Here is a 19184-nt window from a genome sequence, read left to right as displayed (position 1 = left end):
AAAAAAAAAAAAAAAAAAAAAAAAAAAAAAAAATACTTACTTCTGCCAGGGCGTTAGTAGAGACCCCTGGACGCATTATTTGTGACCCCTGTTAGCTTGATACTGAAGACTTTCGCTAGTGTTTCTGGAAAAGATGTGGGGTGTTTGGATATCGATCCGATACGGTGTGGGACTGGTCCTGTTGAGTAAGGTGAACTCGAAGTTGTTATGACCATTGGAAGTGGATGAAGATAGTGAACTCACCGGGATTTGAAGAACACTGCCGATATATTAAGTGCCCTGTGCGAAAGAGACACTGTGTACATATGTGTAGTTATATGAAATAGATAATATATTGGTGAAGGCATTATTTAGACATGTTTACCCCCCTTTATTCCTTGCACAATTATTTTCAATTGTCAATTCTTGATAACTTACCATTGACTAGGGCGATCATTTGGAGCCGGTCGGCCGAGTGGACAGCACGCTGGACTTGTGATCTTGTGGTCCCGGGATCGATCCCGGGCGCCAGCAAGAAACAATGGGCAGAGTTTCTTTCACCCTATGCCCCTATTACCTAGCAGTAAAATAGGTACCTGGGTGATAGTCAGCTGTCATGGGCTGCTTCCTGTGTGTGGAGGCCAGGTCGAGGCCGCGGGGACACTAAAGCCCCGAAGTCATCTCAAGATAACCTCAAGAGGGATGGGATCATTGAAGAAGAGGCTCTAAGGCCCCATAAGCAGAAAGAACCCAGTTGCTGACTCAAGCAGGCCATAACAAATATAATCAAGTACAGATTTGCAACAGTCTTATTTAGAACTACCTCTTCTTTGTTTCTGCTTCAAGCTACTTTGGACACGCACTTGAAAAAGTCCAATAGTTCCTACAAGACTGAAAATACTAACAACCTGTTCGTGGACCATTTCCAAGGAATAACTAGTAGCGAAAAATAACTGCTAATAAATGGAAAGGGTTGGAAAAAGATTTAAATGCGTTAGAATCTACAAAGTTCCCTCGAACTACCACTAATCAAGATCAACCAATTCACCCGCAAGTGATCTGTGATTCCTCAGGGTGTGCTTACGGCACTGCAGTATACCTGGTATCCAATGGGCAAGCAAATTTGCTTCCATCTAAAGCTAGAGATGGCTTCTTGGGCCGTTAAGGAGGAGGTCATTGCCATGACTGGAATTAACTGCCTTACTACTAGGGGTGATGCTAGATCATTATCTGACCAAATCATTGATCAACATCCACTTTGATCAAACAGTGGTGTTGGTGTGATCAGATAATTAGACAGTGTTACAGTGGGTATGCAATAATAATAACAAAACCCAATATGTCATCAACTGTGTAAAAGAAATTAGAGATTTGTTAGCTGGATGTAAACTCAGAAATGTACCCACTAAGGCGAACCCAGCTGACTATCTCTTCAGAGGTCTGATCTTGAAACAATTATCTAAAGCAGTGATATAGTTCAATGGGCCTAAGTGGCTAGTTAGTGACCAATGGCCAACACAAAATCCACAAGTCATTATGACCAATGTTACTGCTCCCACTGAAAATCCAGAGCCTCGCTTGACTTCAGTCATTGATTACACTCGGTACTCTGAACTAAATAAACTATTTAGAGTCACACAAAGGGTGTTAAATTTTCTACAAAGAATAGGAATGAAACACATATTCCCAGTGCTCTAAAATACAGTGTAAAACAAGCCCAAGTACAAACTTATAGTGAGTATATTGAAAACCTCCCAGCAAAAATCATTTATTATCTGGGTCTGGATTGACCCAGACACCGACAACGTTTTGCGTTGCAGGGGTCGAATTCAGCTTGCAAATGTTGACCTAGAAGTCAAACATTCTAGGTTCTTCCCCCGGAATTACTGGATATGCAGATTGCGTGTGCTTCATGTCCACAAGCACTGCACTCTCCATGGTGGGGTACTGGATACCCTCACCTCCTTAAGACAGCAGTACTGGCTTCTTCTTGAGGTTATCTTGAGATGATTTCGGGGCTTTAGTGTCCCCGCGGTCCGGTCCTTGACCAGGCCTCCACCCCCAGGAAGCAGCCCGTGACAGCTGACTAACGCCCAGGTACCTATTTTACTGCTAGGTAACAGGGGCATAAGGTGAAAGAAACACTGCCCATTATTTTTCGCCAGCGCCCGGGATCGAACCCGGGACCACAGAATCACAAGTCCAGTGTGTTGTCCGCTCGGCCGACATGCTTCTTCAGGGTCGCCACACTGTAAAGTTGATACTTAAATCCTGTGTTGTTTGCCGGAGGCACGATGCTCGGGTGTCCTTATGCAGGACCTCCACCACTTCCTAGGCAATGTTCCTAGGCAACTCCCCACCTCCGTCCTTTAGAGACCACTAGGGTGGACTTTACACAAGCAAAAATTCTAAGTGGCACTAGGGACAAAATCCCCTTGAAGGCATACATTTGCTCATTCACACATGCCACCACTCGGGGAGTTCACTTAGACGTGATTCCCGACAAGTTTACTGTGACTCCTCTATTTTTAAGCCTTTCAAAGGTTTGCAGCCCGCCGATCCTGCCTCAAGTTGATGATCTCAGACAATGACTCAAACTTTGTAGCAGGAAAAGCATGTCTGAGGTAGGTCTGGGATCACCCAGTTGTTCACAGTGCCCTGAATCAACGGCAGTGTTACTGGAAATTCATACCACCCAGAGCACCTTGGCACAAAAGCTCTTATGAGCGAATGGTGGGGACAGTAAATCACTGTCCAAGGAAACCCTGCACCGCGAAAAATAAATCTCCAGGAGCACCAATCCGTTGTCACGGATATTGAGTCTCGAGTCAATATCAGACCACTGACCTACCTTCTGAAGATAACTCACAACATGAGCCATTAAATACATCTCATCTGATGTATGGAAGACCTCTAACTCCTATTGTGTCCCTCACTGATGAGGGAGCAGGGGATCCTACATATGTTGGAGAGAGCGAATTTGGCTTAGACTTATAAACACTTGATAAAACTAATTAGTCGGTGGGATGAAGTTTGGAATCGAGAATATTTAACTGCTGTGCTTAAGTATCACTGTGGAGCAAACAACCTATATAACAGAATCCAATTATTGGCTGGTTATGTAATCTGGTGAACAGTGACACTCCACGCTCAGAGTGGCCCTTAGGCCATATTTTTTCTTCCAGACAGAAAGCCAGGGGGTCTTGAGGATAGTAAAAGTTAAATACAAAGGTACCACTAAAACTACCTTCTTCATCTACAACTCCAATACCGGACATGCGTCCGGTACGAACTGCCGAACAGAAGTGCAAAATTAAATTAAACCGATATTTCAATCATTTTGATGAGAAGTAATGAAGTGTTCATCCAGTCCTTAACAGTGGACTCCGACCCGTATTGCTCCCCACCCCCCTGGAATTATGTGCGAAATTATCCCACATATTTTACATAAATTATATATAATTAATGCTAAACCAGACATTTTAGTTCTGTTGCTGTAGAAACTTTAACAAATCTTAACATATTTTAATAAGTACTATACTAATTAAATTCTCCATCCTCTGTGGATAAATCACAAAATTCCGCTACAATAGATATCGCCTATCAGGCGTATTTACGTTTTTATTTAAATTCTAAACTCTAACTCTAAAAGCGGCCAGTCTAAGAACTAAATTTGACTTGTTTAAATTTAACTAATTGTAACACTAAATAAAATGGATCCAAATCCTCTCTTTCCTAATAAGTAAATAAATTATTAACCGTATCTTGAAAGAGAAAGCTGGTAAGGAGAGGGAAGGAGAGGAAGATGCAATTAGGAGGACCAACTCCTCCCATGAGTCACGTTGTACAGTACATCATTCCTAGATTAAGGGATTTTCTATCGCTATTTGTTACAACGACTTCACTAGACCATTGGGAAGTCTGTGATTCTGTTTTACTTTACTTAAGCATTACATATTTGGCCATATTATTTGTATTAAGTGTTAACTGGTTATATTAAAGGACAAACCACCCAGAACGGGTAAACGTCCCACATTAAAATAATGATTCTCATTGTCATTCGTGTAATATAGATGTTGTTTTGCATTGTATATAATGTATCATTCTGGCAGATGAAACTGTGACTGCATGAGACATTAGCAGTAACTTAACTGGTTTATCACGCTACACACGACTACGCTATACCCTCACGGTCTATGAGGAGACCGAGTTTATGTGATCCAGACGTGTTCATTGCTTGTTAACCAGGCTGTTTTCTACAAAGACAGCTAAGCTAGTCTATAATCATATAATTAACTAATATTTAATCTGTAGCTTAATCCTTAGTATGAATTTTCTACCAATTCATTAATTACAATTTAGTAGAATAAATTAGAATAACCCCCCAAGTTTGTGAGGCATTTATTAGAAGGATAATAAACTTCTTTACAGTCCACTGGCAAAACAAATAATCTAATAGCAACATCCAATACACCCACTGCACAAATTATGATTATCTAGGATACTGGATGACATAACCTATGTGCATGGGGGAACTGTGTGAAACCCTGGTTCACATCAGTGTAAGCCTCGGCAATCGTAGTGGGTGCAGTTGTACCCCAGGTTGCAAATCTTTTGAACATGTCGTGGTGCCGTCGACTAGACTGTGCCTGGGAACACCCAGCACAGAAGGTTCGAACCCTCATCACAGCTCCTGTGAATTTGTTCACTGATAAATCAAAATAATGGGATTTCTCTTTGTATAATTAGGGAATATTTTCCAGGTGATAAAGTAGGTGACAGTGCATTTTCTGTCATTTTGATAATTTTCATTGATCACTGAATTTTTTCAGTGATCATTTATTTTCCTGCATTTAAATCAAACACATTGTCTGCCTGTCAGTTGGTGACAACGATATATACCGAGGTTGAAGGGAGTAGTTGTTGAGAATATATAAATTAACGATTGTTATAATCAGAAATAAGGAAGGGGCTCTGCTCATATACGGGGTTCTACCAAGTATATGAGCAGAGTGAGTATGCAGAGAGAAGATGTTGTGAGTGATTAGTATAAACCATCATCTTGCAAGGTGTTATATTATTAATGTAATACCATGTAATACCGTCATCTTCCGTCATCTGAGCGTACTACCGGGGCTGAAATATGTAAAACAGTTGTGAACGAATTCTCTACTCGGCAAATTGACATTTCAAAAGTAGTATCCGTCACAACAGATGGTGCCCCCAAACATAACTGGTGAGAAGGCAGGATTTGTAAATCTGTTTGCAAAAAGTGTTGGTCATTCACTGATTGGCTTCCATTGCATCATACATAAGGAGGCTTTATGTGCAAAAGCTGGCCTAAAGGAACTGCAAGAAGTGATGCAATCAGTTACCGAGGTTGTTAATTACATTTGTGGTCGGCCTTTAAATAAAAGACAATTTCAAACTCTACTGGATGAGGTAGAATCTGTGTATAAAGGACTGAAAATGTACAACCATGTTCGTTGGCTTAGCAGAGGCTTGGTTCTGAAACGATTTATTGAATGCTTAGATGAGATAAAGCTCTATTTGAACGACCAACAAGTATCATACCATGAATTTTCTGACATCGTGTGGGTTTGTAAACTGATGTTTTTTGCAGATTTTTGTGAACATTTAAATGAATTGAATATTACGTTACAGGGCTCTGGTAAGACACTTGATGTTATGTTTTGTTACATAAAAGCTTTTGAAATGAAGCTTAAAGTTTTTAAGAGGGATGTAGATAATGAGAGATTTAGATACTTTCCAAACCTAAAGAGGTACATCAGTGATCTAAAATATGACAGAACAGACCACAAATGTCTTCAAAAGCTGTTTGTAAACATTATCGAGTCAACAGTTTGGCAGCTCTCTACAAGATTTGCCAAATTCAGAGAACTGAAGACACAATAAAGTTCATCAAGTTTCCAGACAGCATCAAAATGAATGAACTAAACTTGCAAATGTTTTCATGGATAGACATGGATGATTTTGAGATGCAGTTGATTGAATTTCAGAGTAGCTCAATTTGGAAGCAGAAATTTGTTGACCTTAGAGTTAGTTGACTTGGAAAATATTGAAAGAGAGAGATTAGAGATGAAAGTAACAAAGAGAAATGCGGAAAACGAAGTACTAAGGACTTTGAATACTATTCCAGAAAATTATGTCTGTTTAAAAAACCTTGCAACAGCATTGCTAACCATGTTTTCGTCTACATATGCTTGCGAATCTTTGTTCTCAATTATGAACTTTGTTAAGTCTCGTAATAGGAGTAGCATGACAGATGAAACTAGCGCTGCATGTATATCTCTCAATGTTACTAAATATAAACCCGATGTAAAATCTCTGTCATCAGTTATTCAGCAGCAGAAGTCTCACTGACAGTATATAAAAGGAGTCAACAAGTTTTTTATCTGTTGTATTCTATTAAAGTCACAAAAGCTTAAAGGCTGTTGAAATGTACTTCTGAAGGTTAAATAAAAAAAAAATTTGTTTTTTTTATACTATGTTTTACTGCACTGAGGTAATTTATTATTTTTTCGTTTAAAAAGTGCTTAAGAGATACCAAATATGTTCTAAAAAAATGGTTGGCACGTGGAAAAAGTTTGTGTCAGAGACTTGGCTGATTTTGGCACGCACTCTCAAAAAGGTTGCCCACCCCTGTGCTAGACTCCTGCCAGGGTGTTTACTAACCCTGTATGTGATTCTTTCAGACCCCTGTCAGCGTGTTGCTGAACCCTCTGCCAATGTATATCTAGAGAGTGGAGGTGGGGTATTGGCACATCGTGAAGATATGGTGTGTATGAACTGGCCCATGTTGAAGGTGAACTCACTGGTGTTTGCCATTAAGTGTGGATGAAGAGTACCTGGAAAGTGGATTCGCCGGGATTCGATGAACACTGCTGATGTATTGTGTCCTGAGTGAAAGTATCACTATTGTAAATACATGTAGTAATACTTTATTATATAATATATATATTATATGTATAATATTTATATTAGATTATATTATTGTATTTATATATATACATTTTTTTATAGGGAGTACCACCTCTGGCTGGACGAAGGGGGACCCTTAGCCTCAGAGGAAACCACGCATAATGCATTAAAGGGAATGTTTGGATCCCCTCCAATACAGTTTCTGTGTGCTTTTCTCCTACCACCCCTTCCTTTTTTGTGCTTTATTATGTATTTGATGGTTACAAGATATACATGGGTTGATATAAATATAATGCAGAAAGTGCTTAAAGGTTATGGATCTCTTGAAAAACACGACAATGGGAAATACTGATGAATATTACAGACAGGTTCAATCATTGTTGAAAGTCAAACACATCTTCAAATTCCTCTGAAATTGGACTAGTGCCCAAGACGCAACAGGCATTCCCCCTCTGAATCGCAACACTGAGGCGCTGGAACAAGAAACTTTTTGCTCTCGGAACTTTGTAGCGCTGATCAATTTGTCCCCCAATTCTTTCAGGAACTTCAATGCAAATTTTCCCCATGAACCAAAGGTCTCCGAGCCGATCGGAACAAAGCTGCTTAGTGTGCCAGACCTCTGTATTTAATAGTTTTCTACGATTCCCTGAAAGAAGCAGCACCACTACCCCTTTCACGTGTGCTGTAGTGGAGGTAGGTACTGGCCAGTGTGGCAGCACACGTGTAGTCCCACACCACTAGCTTACCATCCTTCCAAGGAAGTAAGGTGACCCCATCTGGGCGCTTCTGAGGGTCGTTAGGTTTGAATAAGTGTGGTTCTCTTTGTGCCGGGCAGCGGGCTGTGGCGAGGCTCCTCTTGATGATGTCATTGACTTCTTCATGTTTTGCAATCTTACCCTGTGATTTACGACATACCAGACCATGACGACCATATTAGTCTGTCATTGCAGTTCTGCAGATGCACCTCTGTTCGGTGAGGATGGGGGCAACAAGGCAAAGGGCAACTCCGATGCGGAGAGCGTCATGATTGAGGCAAGTTCCCAGGGCTGCATTGGGCACAGCAAATAAAAAATCCCCAGCGTGGGGTGCTGTTACCACTAGGAGGCAGGCTTTGTTTTCAGCATCAGCATTGTCAATCACTGCTGTGACAGTCTTTTCCATTATGGGGCTATCCCAGTGGGCCTGCTTGTGGTCTTTTGGGGCTTGCAGTTGGGGTTGAGGGTGTGCAATGGTGTCCCATTGTCTGGCTGCTTCGATGAACGTTTGGTCGTGGGTTCCTGCTGTGTCTCTCATACGCTCTGGTAGGATCTGCCCTACCAATTCGTTGGATGCTGTACATAAGGATAAGAATGCTGGAAGTGCTACCTCAGTTGCCTTTCGTATGCCTATCCCCCCAAATCTCACTGGTAGTGTTGCTTGGTCCCACTGACTGTCATCTCAATCTAGGTTGAGTGCCTTCCTGAATATTGACCTGGGGAGCTCATCATATTGACTTAAAAGTGGGTTGCAAAAAGTGGGTGCATACCTTAAGAAGTATGTTAGCCTGGGCACTTTGTGAGAAGGTAGAGGGCATCATGGGAGTCCAAGTCCCCTATTCTCGCTTCCATCCTCTTTAGGTCGTTAAGTTAGAAACTTTTCGTCAAGGACTGCAGCAATGGCATTGTGGCCCAGAGGTGCTCCAAGTAGTGTGCTGTTGGTGAGTTTAATGACTGGGGCTTCTGGTAAAACTGATTTCACTGCTCTAATGATTACCTCACTAGATGCAATAATTTCGCACTTGGAGGGGTTAAGAACGAGACCCATGGTCTACCCACGTGTCTTCACCAGCTGCAGGTCTTCCAGCAGGGAGTCTTGTGTGCCTGCCAGAGTGCCATCATTCATGCACCAGATGTTGAGCTCATTGGACAGTCGGGTCGTAATTTCTCGAACCGCTATGCAAAAGAGGAAAGGTGCAAGTGGGTCTCCCTGTTGGATTCCCTCTGCTGAGGTGACTTCGTGTTTGCTAAACAGGAGGGTTGAGTCTTTGCTGTAGCCTGCTGACACAAACGGGAGAATGCTTAGGCAATGTTCCTGGACTGCGGTGAGGACTGCTTTCCTTTTGATCGAGTTGAAAGCGTTTTTAAAATCTAATTTTACTACTGCCTGGTCTTCAGTAAGAGAGCTAATGTAGGCACGTGCAGCATGGTCCGCTGCTTCACAGCCTTGGGGGACTCTGAACCCCAGCTGGTTGTGTTGCAGCATGGTGGCTGCTTCCATTCGGATACTTCTGACAGCAGCCCTTGCAACTAGGCGGCGAAGGATATTACCAACGGCAATGGGTCTTGTGAGGGAATGGTTTGAGTTGTGAGAGAATGAGGAAATGCTTCACCTACGATGGGGGTCGTCACAGAATCCGGCCGAAGTCATCACTCGAAGGGGAGAAAAGACATTGTGTACAGTGGGTAGAGATCTTGTGATCTGGGATTTTTAGGTAATGTGGATACGAGCAGTAACAGACTCGGGGATCCCCATACCAGTGATTATAGAGACTATATTTCCTGCTAGTGCTCTGTAGCAGTCGATGTGAACAGGGAAATTCGTGTCAGTGTTTTAAGGCAGATTTCCCATGTTTGTGTAAGACGCTAAAAATCGTGTATGTCACCTGGGTACAAACGCTTCACTTCACCGGTGGGTCGAAGGTGCGAACCGAGCTGTGTTGTGAGCGGGGGGTTTGAGTGTGCGCCAATTGTACGTAAAATACCACGTGAGGTACCAGCGCTGCTTAATCTCCATCACTGTGAGCCAGCCACCCGTAGCGGGGTGCCTGATGTATGGAAATGGTGTGTAAGCCGGCAGTATGAATAAGTACCTATGTGTGTATTTCTGGTGATTAGTAGTCTCTAAAGCTTGAATTCGAAGTCAGGTGTTCCGTTGCATTGTCACTAAGCACCTGTAGAGGTGAAGTGAAGTGTGGACGAGGAGATAATCACCCTTTGTTGTCATCCTGGTCACTAGAGTGACCAGGATGACAACCTGAGTATCATGGCCCCTAGGGCGACTCCAAGATGGCCGACCAAAATGGCGGCTCAAGAGGTTTACTAAGATAGCGGCGGAAGGGAGCTGGTCGGCCGAGCGGACAGCACATTGGACTTGTGATCCTGTGGTCCCGGGTTCGATCCCGGGCGCCAGCGAGAAACGAAGAGCAGAGTTTCTTTCACCCTATGCCCCTGTTACCTAGCAGTAAATAGGTACCTGGGAGTTAGTCAGCTGTCACAGGCTGCTTCCTGGGGGTGGAGGCCTGGTCAAGGACCGGGCCGCGGGGACACTAAAAATAAAACCCTGAAATCAACTCAAGATAACCATCCTGTCAGTCCAGAGGGACTTACATCTTGTGTACGCAGACGTACAGTGTGTGTGTGTGTGTGTGTGTGTGTGTGTGTGTGTGGGTACACACGGGAACAGAGTATACATAGATTAGCCAAGGACTAAGAGGATGTCCATGTAATATTGATGTTTTTTTTTTTTTTTTTTTTTTTTTGAGATATATACAAGAGTTGTTACATTCTTGTACAGCCACTAGTACGCGTAGCGTTTCGGGCAAGTCCTTAATCCTATGGTCCCTGGAATACGATCCCCTGCCGCGAAGAATCGTTTTTTCATCCAAGTACACACTTTACTGTTGCGTTAAACAGAGGCTACAGTTAAGGAATTGCGCCCAGTAAATCCTCCCCGGCCAGGATACGAACCCATGACATAGCGCTCGCGGAACGCCAGGCGAGTGTCTTACTACTACACCACGGAGACTGCTTAGGACATCGCATATACCAACCCATATGTAGGACATCGAAGTCCAGTATTCTGTGAGATGATTGCAAGGCAATTAATATAACATAACCAAGGGAACGCCCATTGCTTTAAGAGAATTTGTTCTTTGACAATTTGAGTAACGTAGAATACGTTTGGGTTAATTTACTTTCCTGCAAGCAGCTTCGGTAGTCTCAAGGAGCCAAGCTATCAGCCAGATAAGAATTAGAGTATTGTCTGTCGTAATTAACGGTCAATGGGCCGGGTAATTGACGTGTTTCAGGAAGTCAAAGTAATTAATCGCGATCCTTGTTTGATCGACTCACATGAAGGCTCCATTGTTCCATTAACGTTCGTCATTATTTATCTGCCCGGAAGTACCGGCACTTGATTGACTCGTAGGGAGAGTAACGTCATTTTAGAATAACATAAACGTGGTGCCTAATTACTGTTATTAGTCACCTGAATTGATCTGAGTATGGAAGGCTTAGACAGAATTCATACCTTAATGTAAATTGCTGGGATGGTTCCACTGGGGCTGCCGAGCGATGTGGACGTGTCGTTTGCCCGCTCCGGCAGTTTTGGAGTGGTTGCTGTTTTCGCCAGCAGGGGGTGTGGGTGTCTCTACCCTTCCTGCTGTTCCTGGTGGTGGTGTTTACGATGGGCTGCCTTATTCCGGCTGTCGTGCGGCTCAACTCCATAGGATTGGAGTTTACTTGCCGTGCTGGTTACCCGTTGGTGGACTTAGTCATGAGTGACATGCTTCGCGTCCCGGTACAGGATGTGTATGGTGTAGAGCTGGTACCTGCTCGCCGTGTCGTCATTAAGTTTGTGGGAGAGGCGGTGTACCGTGTGTTTCTCCGGAAGTACGAGGGATGTACTTTGCAGCTGCAGGACGGTGCAGGGTCTGTGACTATTTCGGACCGTAGTGGAGCTGTAACTTACGTCAGTGTACATGGCGCCCCCATGGAATTTCCTGAGGATCTCCTGCGGCAATTCTTCCAGAGGTATGGCTCCGTTGTCAGTGTGCGGATGAACTCGCTATTGTCTGGCACATATTCAGGTGTGAAGACCAACATTCGGACCCCCGGGATGCGGCTGAGGTCGGACATTCCGTCCTCTATCCGGCTGTTGGGGTACTACGTGCGGGTGTTCTATGCCCGGCAACCCTGCACTTGCGTCCGGTGTGGATTGTTGGGGGATCAGTCTGCCGGGTGTACTGCTGATCCGGTTGCTCCTGTGAACTTGTTCTGTGAGGAGGATTTCCCGCCGCTCCCTCTGAAGGAGGACTCCAGGGGTGAGGAGGTGAGCGTCTCGTTCGCTGCTGAGACTCTCCCAGCGTCACCCGACGTTCCCCCGGTTGTCGCAGACCCTCCTCCGGGTGTTGCGGTGCCGTCGGATGTTCCTCCTGACCATGTCTCTGGCCCTGCCGTTCCCTTGGACCTTCCTGGTGATCCCTGTGGAGCGTCGCCATCTGCTTCCTCGTCTTCGACTGTGGAACCTGGCCCTGCGTCCTCCCCTCGGGTCCCTCCTGTGCTGGGTGCTGGGGTGACTGTAGAGCCTCCTACTGTGTGCGGTCCGATTCCCCCTGTGGTAGAGGCTGCTGTCGTTCTGCGTCGGGCGTCGGTTCGTCCGGCTGGTGGTGCCCGTGTTTCTGGGTCTGCTTCCGGCTCTGACGTTATTCGGCCGGAGCCCAAACGTTCCAGGCGTTCGTCGTCCGCCTGGGCCAATGTTGGGGTTTTTAGTGACTGTGGATCCTCGGATGTGGACGGTGTGGGTCCTAATGTGCAGTTGGCTCCACGGTTAGTGGAGGTGGAGATCCATGTGCCTGCTGGTGACGGTGACTGTGTCGCACGTGCGCCTTCTGCTCCTCCACCGGAGGGCTCTCCGTGGTGAGGGGTGGTGGCTTCCGCTGCCAGGGATGGTGGGGATGCTGGTGCTGGGCGTGGCCTGGTGGTGACTTTGCGGAAGGATCCACGCCGATCGGATTCCCGGCTGTCGTCCGACGGTGTGCCCGTAGCTGCTGATGCCCCTGTGGTGGTGCCCTCTGTGCGGGTCTGTGCTCGGAGGTTGTGCATTGGGCACCTGGGGGACGTGTTGCCGGAGTCTATGTTAGCGCAGAGTCACTGGAGGAGGATTGCTACGTTACCATTGTACGAGGAGCCGCGGAACATTAGTGACGAGCCTGTCTTCGTGTGGGAGCGTGTGCCAATCACTTGCCTCCGGCATAATGCCATTTGGATTCCCTGTTTGCGGATATTTGTTGCCGGGGTTCCGGATGAGATGGCGTCCTCGGTGGATGGTCTCGACCCTTGGCGGTGGTTGCTCTGGGAGGCGTTTCATGTCCGGTTCCCTAGAAGTTTATTTCCGGACAAGTATGTCTCCTGAATTCCTGACTTCTGTGTTTCCTCTTGTCCTGTGTGCCCTTATGGCTGCTTGTTTGCCCTTGTGTAGTTTGTGCCCGTGCCTCCCCCTTTTTTTGGGAGGGGGGCGTAGCAGGTAGTTTGGTGTGAGTTTTTCTTTGTGTATTCATTCATTGTGTTATTTCTTTGCCCTATGTATTATATTCATGCCTAATGTGTTGTGTTTGTTTGTTATATATTGTGATTTTTTGTGTATTTACATGTTGTACATAATGTTGTGCGTTGTTGTCGGTCCTTCCGGCCGGTGTGATTGTCTTGTTTTGTTTTTTCTTGCTAAATGCTTTATAATGTTACTATGTTTTATTGTTTTCTTTACTGTGCATGCCTGTTTGTACATTATTTACTGTTTTGTCTCGATGTGTGTAACTCATGCCTCCATCGCTCTCCCATCGCTGCTCCCAGTAATTTGCATATTTTCGGTATAAAAAGTCGTAATTTGAAACTGCGAACACGTGCTGAGAGCCAGAATTTGGCTCCAAAATATGTCTCAAGGGTCGAATTTGGGATGTTTGGGATATTTTGAAAACTGGAGGGAAGGTTTGGGGAAAATGTGACCCATCGCTGCTCCCAGTAATTGGCATAGAAAAGACATATGACAATGTTGTTTCCAATACAAATGATAAAAATCAATATGTTTTCATTAGAATTAACTAAAATGTTCCTGATTTTCCGTTTATATTACCGATGGAAGATGTCCACGAAAACCGCTCTATTCCGGCTGAAACGTCGATATATGCAATAAAAACAGAACTTCTCCCCTTTTCAATATCTTACTCAGTATTTTAACGAGAAAAAAATAGTTGATTGAAAATGAAGTATTTAAGGTTATTATCTAATCAATTATGTGTTTGCATCATTTTTATCGTGTATATAATGAATTAATACCAATAACTGAAAATTTACAAAAAACGTTGAAAAACGGCAAACTATTGACTAATTCGATGATATTTTGTTTAAATCTCATAAAGGAAAAGGGGATGATAAACGTCAAAATATTGCTAAATTCGATGATTTTTCGTACGAAACAAAATGCAAGAAAGCTTGCTTAAAATGCAATATTATGCGAAATTCTGAGATTTGAAGGCCAAATCATATATCGTGATACAACATGAAATAGTATCGAAATATTGGTAAAAATGAATATATTTACGTAATATCAAACTTCATGATTAACGTGAAAAAGTCACTATTTTACCATATTTGAGGATTTTAACTTCAAATCATAGAGCGAGGTGTCGTATTATTTAGATCCAAGAAAAGACATATGACAATGTAGTTCCCAATACAAATGATAAAAAACAATGTGTTTTCATTAGAATTAACTAAAATGTTCCTGATTTTCCGTCTATATTACCGATGGAAGATGTACACGTAAAACCGCTCTAATCCGGCTGAAACGTCGATATATGCAATAAAAACCGAACTTGTGGGAACCGACCTGTGAGATTTATATTTATTTAATTTATATGAATTTATATTTACGTTAATTTATATACTTCGATAGCAATTTGTATAATGATAAGTGGACTGTATTTCTGCAATAATCTCATAATCTCACAAATCGATCCTCTACACATTAGGGGGGGGGGTTATTAAATTAATATATATATGCAGCCAATCAAACTACAGAAATAACTACATACATTAAAGAGGTTCCTTATCTTATAGTACAGCAGGTTAGTCCACCAGGTATAACTAGGGTGTAGACACCAAATTATCCTCTTTGAGGTAGCTTCCATATCACCCAGTAACTGGTGCACAAATCTTGCATCCTCGTCTTGACCTGTCAAAAGTGCGCTAGCTGTGAAGCCAGATACCTATATATGACAAGTATATCAGAGAAAACAGTACATGGAACATGAAGACCTGGCTTAATTACCTTTAGTTTGAGGCTTCCATGTGATCTAACCGGGTCACCCTATATAATGACATTAATGGCCACTAATGATAAATAATGGGTTTCGGAAAGAACACTTAACTTGATTTGTTGACAGCGTGTTGACAGATGGTACACCTTTGGTATCCATAACACTACGTCCAAGTAAAATTAACAGGAGCCGAATTTGCTCCCGTGTGAGCCTCTGGTCTCGTATAACAATGGCTGCCCTCCTCCTCACTCTGACGCCTGGCTTACATTGTCCACATTTCAGAAAGTGATAGAAGGGTCACATTTACTCTACTTTAATATTGATAATTAAGTTAATTTATAATGTATTTAAGAATAATTCCCAGCAGAATAGCTGGTGAATTATAATAGTATGTGGTGATGATATCCCGTTTTCTTTAGACGGTAATTCCACTACAAGTTACGTTTTCTATGGGTAACTTGTTTATACAATACAGCTATTATCTGTATGATTATAAAATGGTGTCGGATTTTCCGACATAATTCCCCAGGGGCTGCTCACGGGTCGAAGTCCTAATTAGAACAGACGAACACCGATACTCCTCCTTCGAATTATTAGATTAATTTGATGTTAGTAGTTAGTAATCACACATTTATGTGTCTGTTCGTACAGGACGGATGTCCCGTACTAGAGTTGCAGGGGTTAGAAGTCTAATGCGATTTCATTTCCCTGTCAACTCTTGAAAGGCTAATATTCAAGCCTATTACATATTATTTAACCCAGAAGACTGAATGTGATCAAATACTACAGTCAAGTATGATTCAGGGACTGCAGTGAGATCAGTGACATTAGATATAACTTGAAGTTTGTTCAGGTAACTGGTCACTGATATATAAACACTGAGGCCCATGGAATACATCTTGATTAAATAATAAATGTATCAAATCAGTCATCAGATTTATTGGGGTTTAATTTAGTTAATTGATTCAGAAGATTGAATAGCTCATCATTAAAGTAAAGTATGGTTCTGAGACTGCAGTGGGTTCAGTGACATTGGTCGCAGTGACTTGTAGCTGTTTTAGGCTACTGTTCACTGATTTGCCACTGAGGCCTCATGAACTCATCTCCAGCTTTAAATGATGATACTAACATCAACCTCTGTTACTATAGTCAGCTGTAATCTCCTTAGTATAATGCTACTGGAGAAATATAATCAGCTGACAAATTTAGATTTCTACTGGTATTGTTTATCTGCAGGCATAGGTCTCCTCAGGCTTGATACTGGGCCTGAGAGTAATTTACCTCCTGCAGAGTTTAACATGGTTATACCCTGATATTTAGTAGGGCTACCGATGAATCGATGGCAATAGTCTGTCCCAACAAGGAGACCGAAGTCAGTGAGGTGATCAGACTTAATATTATCTGCCAATTTTATTCCTCTATTTCTCAGGAATTTGGCTGTTGCTCTCAGACCTTGAACTTGTAGGTCTACTGGTATTTTGTCCACCACAATGGCTTGTACTCGACAGATGTACCTGCCTAAACGTACTGATGGTTGTACCACCTGGTAGACTTGAGGTCCTGCATCTGTTACAAACCCTGAGATGTTGAATGACATCTGGGCTACAGGCCTTAATTGTAGTTCATCTGCCAACTTTTTAGTGATATATGTTCTCTGGGATCCTTGGTCAAACAACCCACGGGTATGGACCTTGGCCCTCTTATTCAGGATGGTAATTTGGGCAGTAGGCAAAGTCGTATTACCTTTAGACTTTGCCGATTGGACACTGTTTGTTTGTTGCACCTTGCAGTACTGTACTGTGGTGGGAATGCTATCTTCCACCTTGGGGTTTGGAGACGTTGTTTTGGTGTCTCTGCACAATGCTGCATGGTGTCGACCTTTGTTACACCTATTACAGGTGTGTAATTGGGTATCACAGTCGTTGATGTTATGTTTCCTGAGGCACCTCGTGCAATGTTGCAAATCTTTGAGTCGCTCAACACGGGCGTCACTATCAGGAAAATTAGGGCAGTGGTACATTGAATGTTTCTCATTGCAGAACAAACATGTTCCATAGCTTCCAGTACCCTTTGGTGTCACGTTCTTGGGTGACACAGTAACTATAGGCTTGGAGGGTCCCACTGCATATACGCCCACACTGCCACTGTTCCACTTTGGTGTTGAATTATATTGTCTAGATTGATTTGGAGTACCTTTGGTACTCTGTGGTTTACTATTATTGGTTTCTGAGGGTTTACTTGGTGGTTTTAATTTGTCATGTGTTCGTAATTGATGAACTACTGACTTTAAACCTTCAGATATTTCATTCATGGATAAGATGCTTTTATTGTAATGAGCACTCATTTGTCTCAATATGTCCCTAGGTATTTTCTCCTGGACAATTATTTTCAAGACCCACTCAGCCCCGTTTGTATCTGCTGTCAGGCTGAGGGCATTGATCAATGATTCTACCTCCAGCTTGAAGACTTGGAGTGAATCAGCTGAAGCCTCCGGTGGGGGTAAATGCAACAGCTCATGAACTAAATGTGATGTTCTTACTTCTGGATCAGCATAATTATCCTTGAGGAGTTTTACTGCCAGATCATAGCCGTCATTAGTTAATCTCAGATGGGATACTACTGTTTTAGCCTCACCTGATAATTGGCCTTGCAAATAAGAGAATTTACTACTCTTTGGTAAAGATTGTTTTGAGTCTACAAGGTCAACGAATTTGTTCCAAAATTCATCCCAATCTTCCTCATCTTTTCCTGAGAAAGTGGGTAAATTAATTGGAGGGAGTCGAGCTTCTGCTTGACTCGTATTAGATGCAACTGTTGTTGTTGTTGCTGTTGTTGTTGCCTTGTTCTGGGCAATTAATTTGACATAAGGCTGTAACGTGGCCTGAGTGTGATCTTCATAATTCGCAAGATCAACCATAATGTCGTCTATTTCTGTTTCTGATAAATTGGTGTTGGCAAGTTCAGCCACATATGTTGCTATTTGACATTTGATTTGCTCAAATTTACCTGCAGCTGCTTGATAATAGCTTTCCAGGTCAGCATAATCAACTGTTGATTGTTGTGACAAATCTTCACATTTCTTGATCTGTCTTGTTAAGTGGCCTTTAAGACCTGCAAGGGTTCTTTTCATTCTCCCTGCATTATCCATACTGGCTCGTTGGTGAAGCCTTGTGGGACTTGTACTTGGGCTGCTCATAATACTGAACAAACACTAATGATAGCCTAGGGTAAATTCTGCACTTACTAGGCAATAATCCTACCTCTACTAGAGGTTAGCACTTAAAATTAATACACATTATATATATACAATCATACACACTAATGATTTGAGTGATAAACCAGTGTCACTGGAAGTACCTTTAGGTTAGCTCTTCTATATCACCCTAGGATGGTAGAGACACTAATTAATCACTCAAAGGTGTAATGATCATAAGTAAATTATTATATATACAACTCAACTCGAGTTGATAAAAATTACACCCAAAATAGGGTCTGGACCATTCATTAATGGTGCTAGGTTAATCAATATAGTACAACTGACTATGGTAATAATGGGACTAGGATGAGCAATAATAGTTCAACTAGTCATATCCTACCCTGTTGTGGGTTGGCAATTAGTAAATATTATACTGTGATCACTAGTGCAATATATATTAAATAATTCTCTATTTTGGAGAAATAATATACACAATTATTGATAATAGCCTCTTAATTAGCCTCTATGAAACTTCTAATATTATCAAGAAGTATTAAATATTATTAGTGACCTCGCGAAATAAAGTCCACAAAATTCGTAGATAATCTCTCGCGAAATGTAACACCACGAAATCCGTGAACAATCTCGCGAAGACACAGTCACTAATTTGGCTGGATTCTATATTAGCGCTGTCATTTCACGAAATAACACGCCACCAAATATCTGTGGGTGTGCATGAAACCGCTGATGAGGCTGAACTGAACTGAGGGAGGCTCCTGAGCTCCCTCGAGGCTACGCTTCCGTCTTTGACTGGCTGGCCTTTCTTTAAATAACACTGCACTAGTATATTTAATGAATCCACTGGTTAACTGGTTCATCCGGTACTAAGATGACCAAATGTGGGATCAAAGGATCAAATAATCCGTCATCCGGTTCGAAGATGACCAACTAATGTGGGAACCGACCTGTGAGATTTATATTTATTTAATTTAT

Source organism: Procambarus clarkii, chromosome 9 (genome assembly GCF_040958095.1).
Source record: "Procambarus clarkii isolate CNS0578487 chromosome 9, FALCON_Pclarkii_2.0, whole genome shotgun sequence".
NCBI lineage: Eukaryota > Metazoa > Arthropoda > Malacostraca > Decapoda > Cambaridae > Procambarus > Procambarus clarkii.
The sequence above is the reverse complement of the archived record's forward strand: the minus strand, read 5'-3'. Positions refer to the sequence as shown.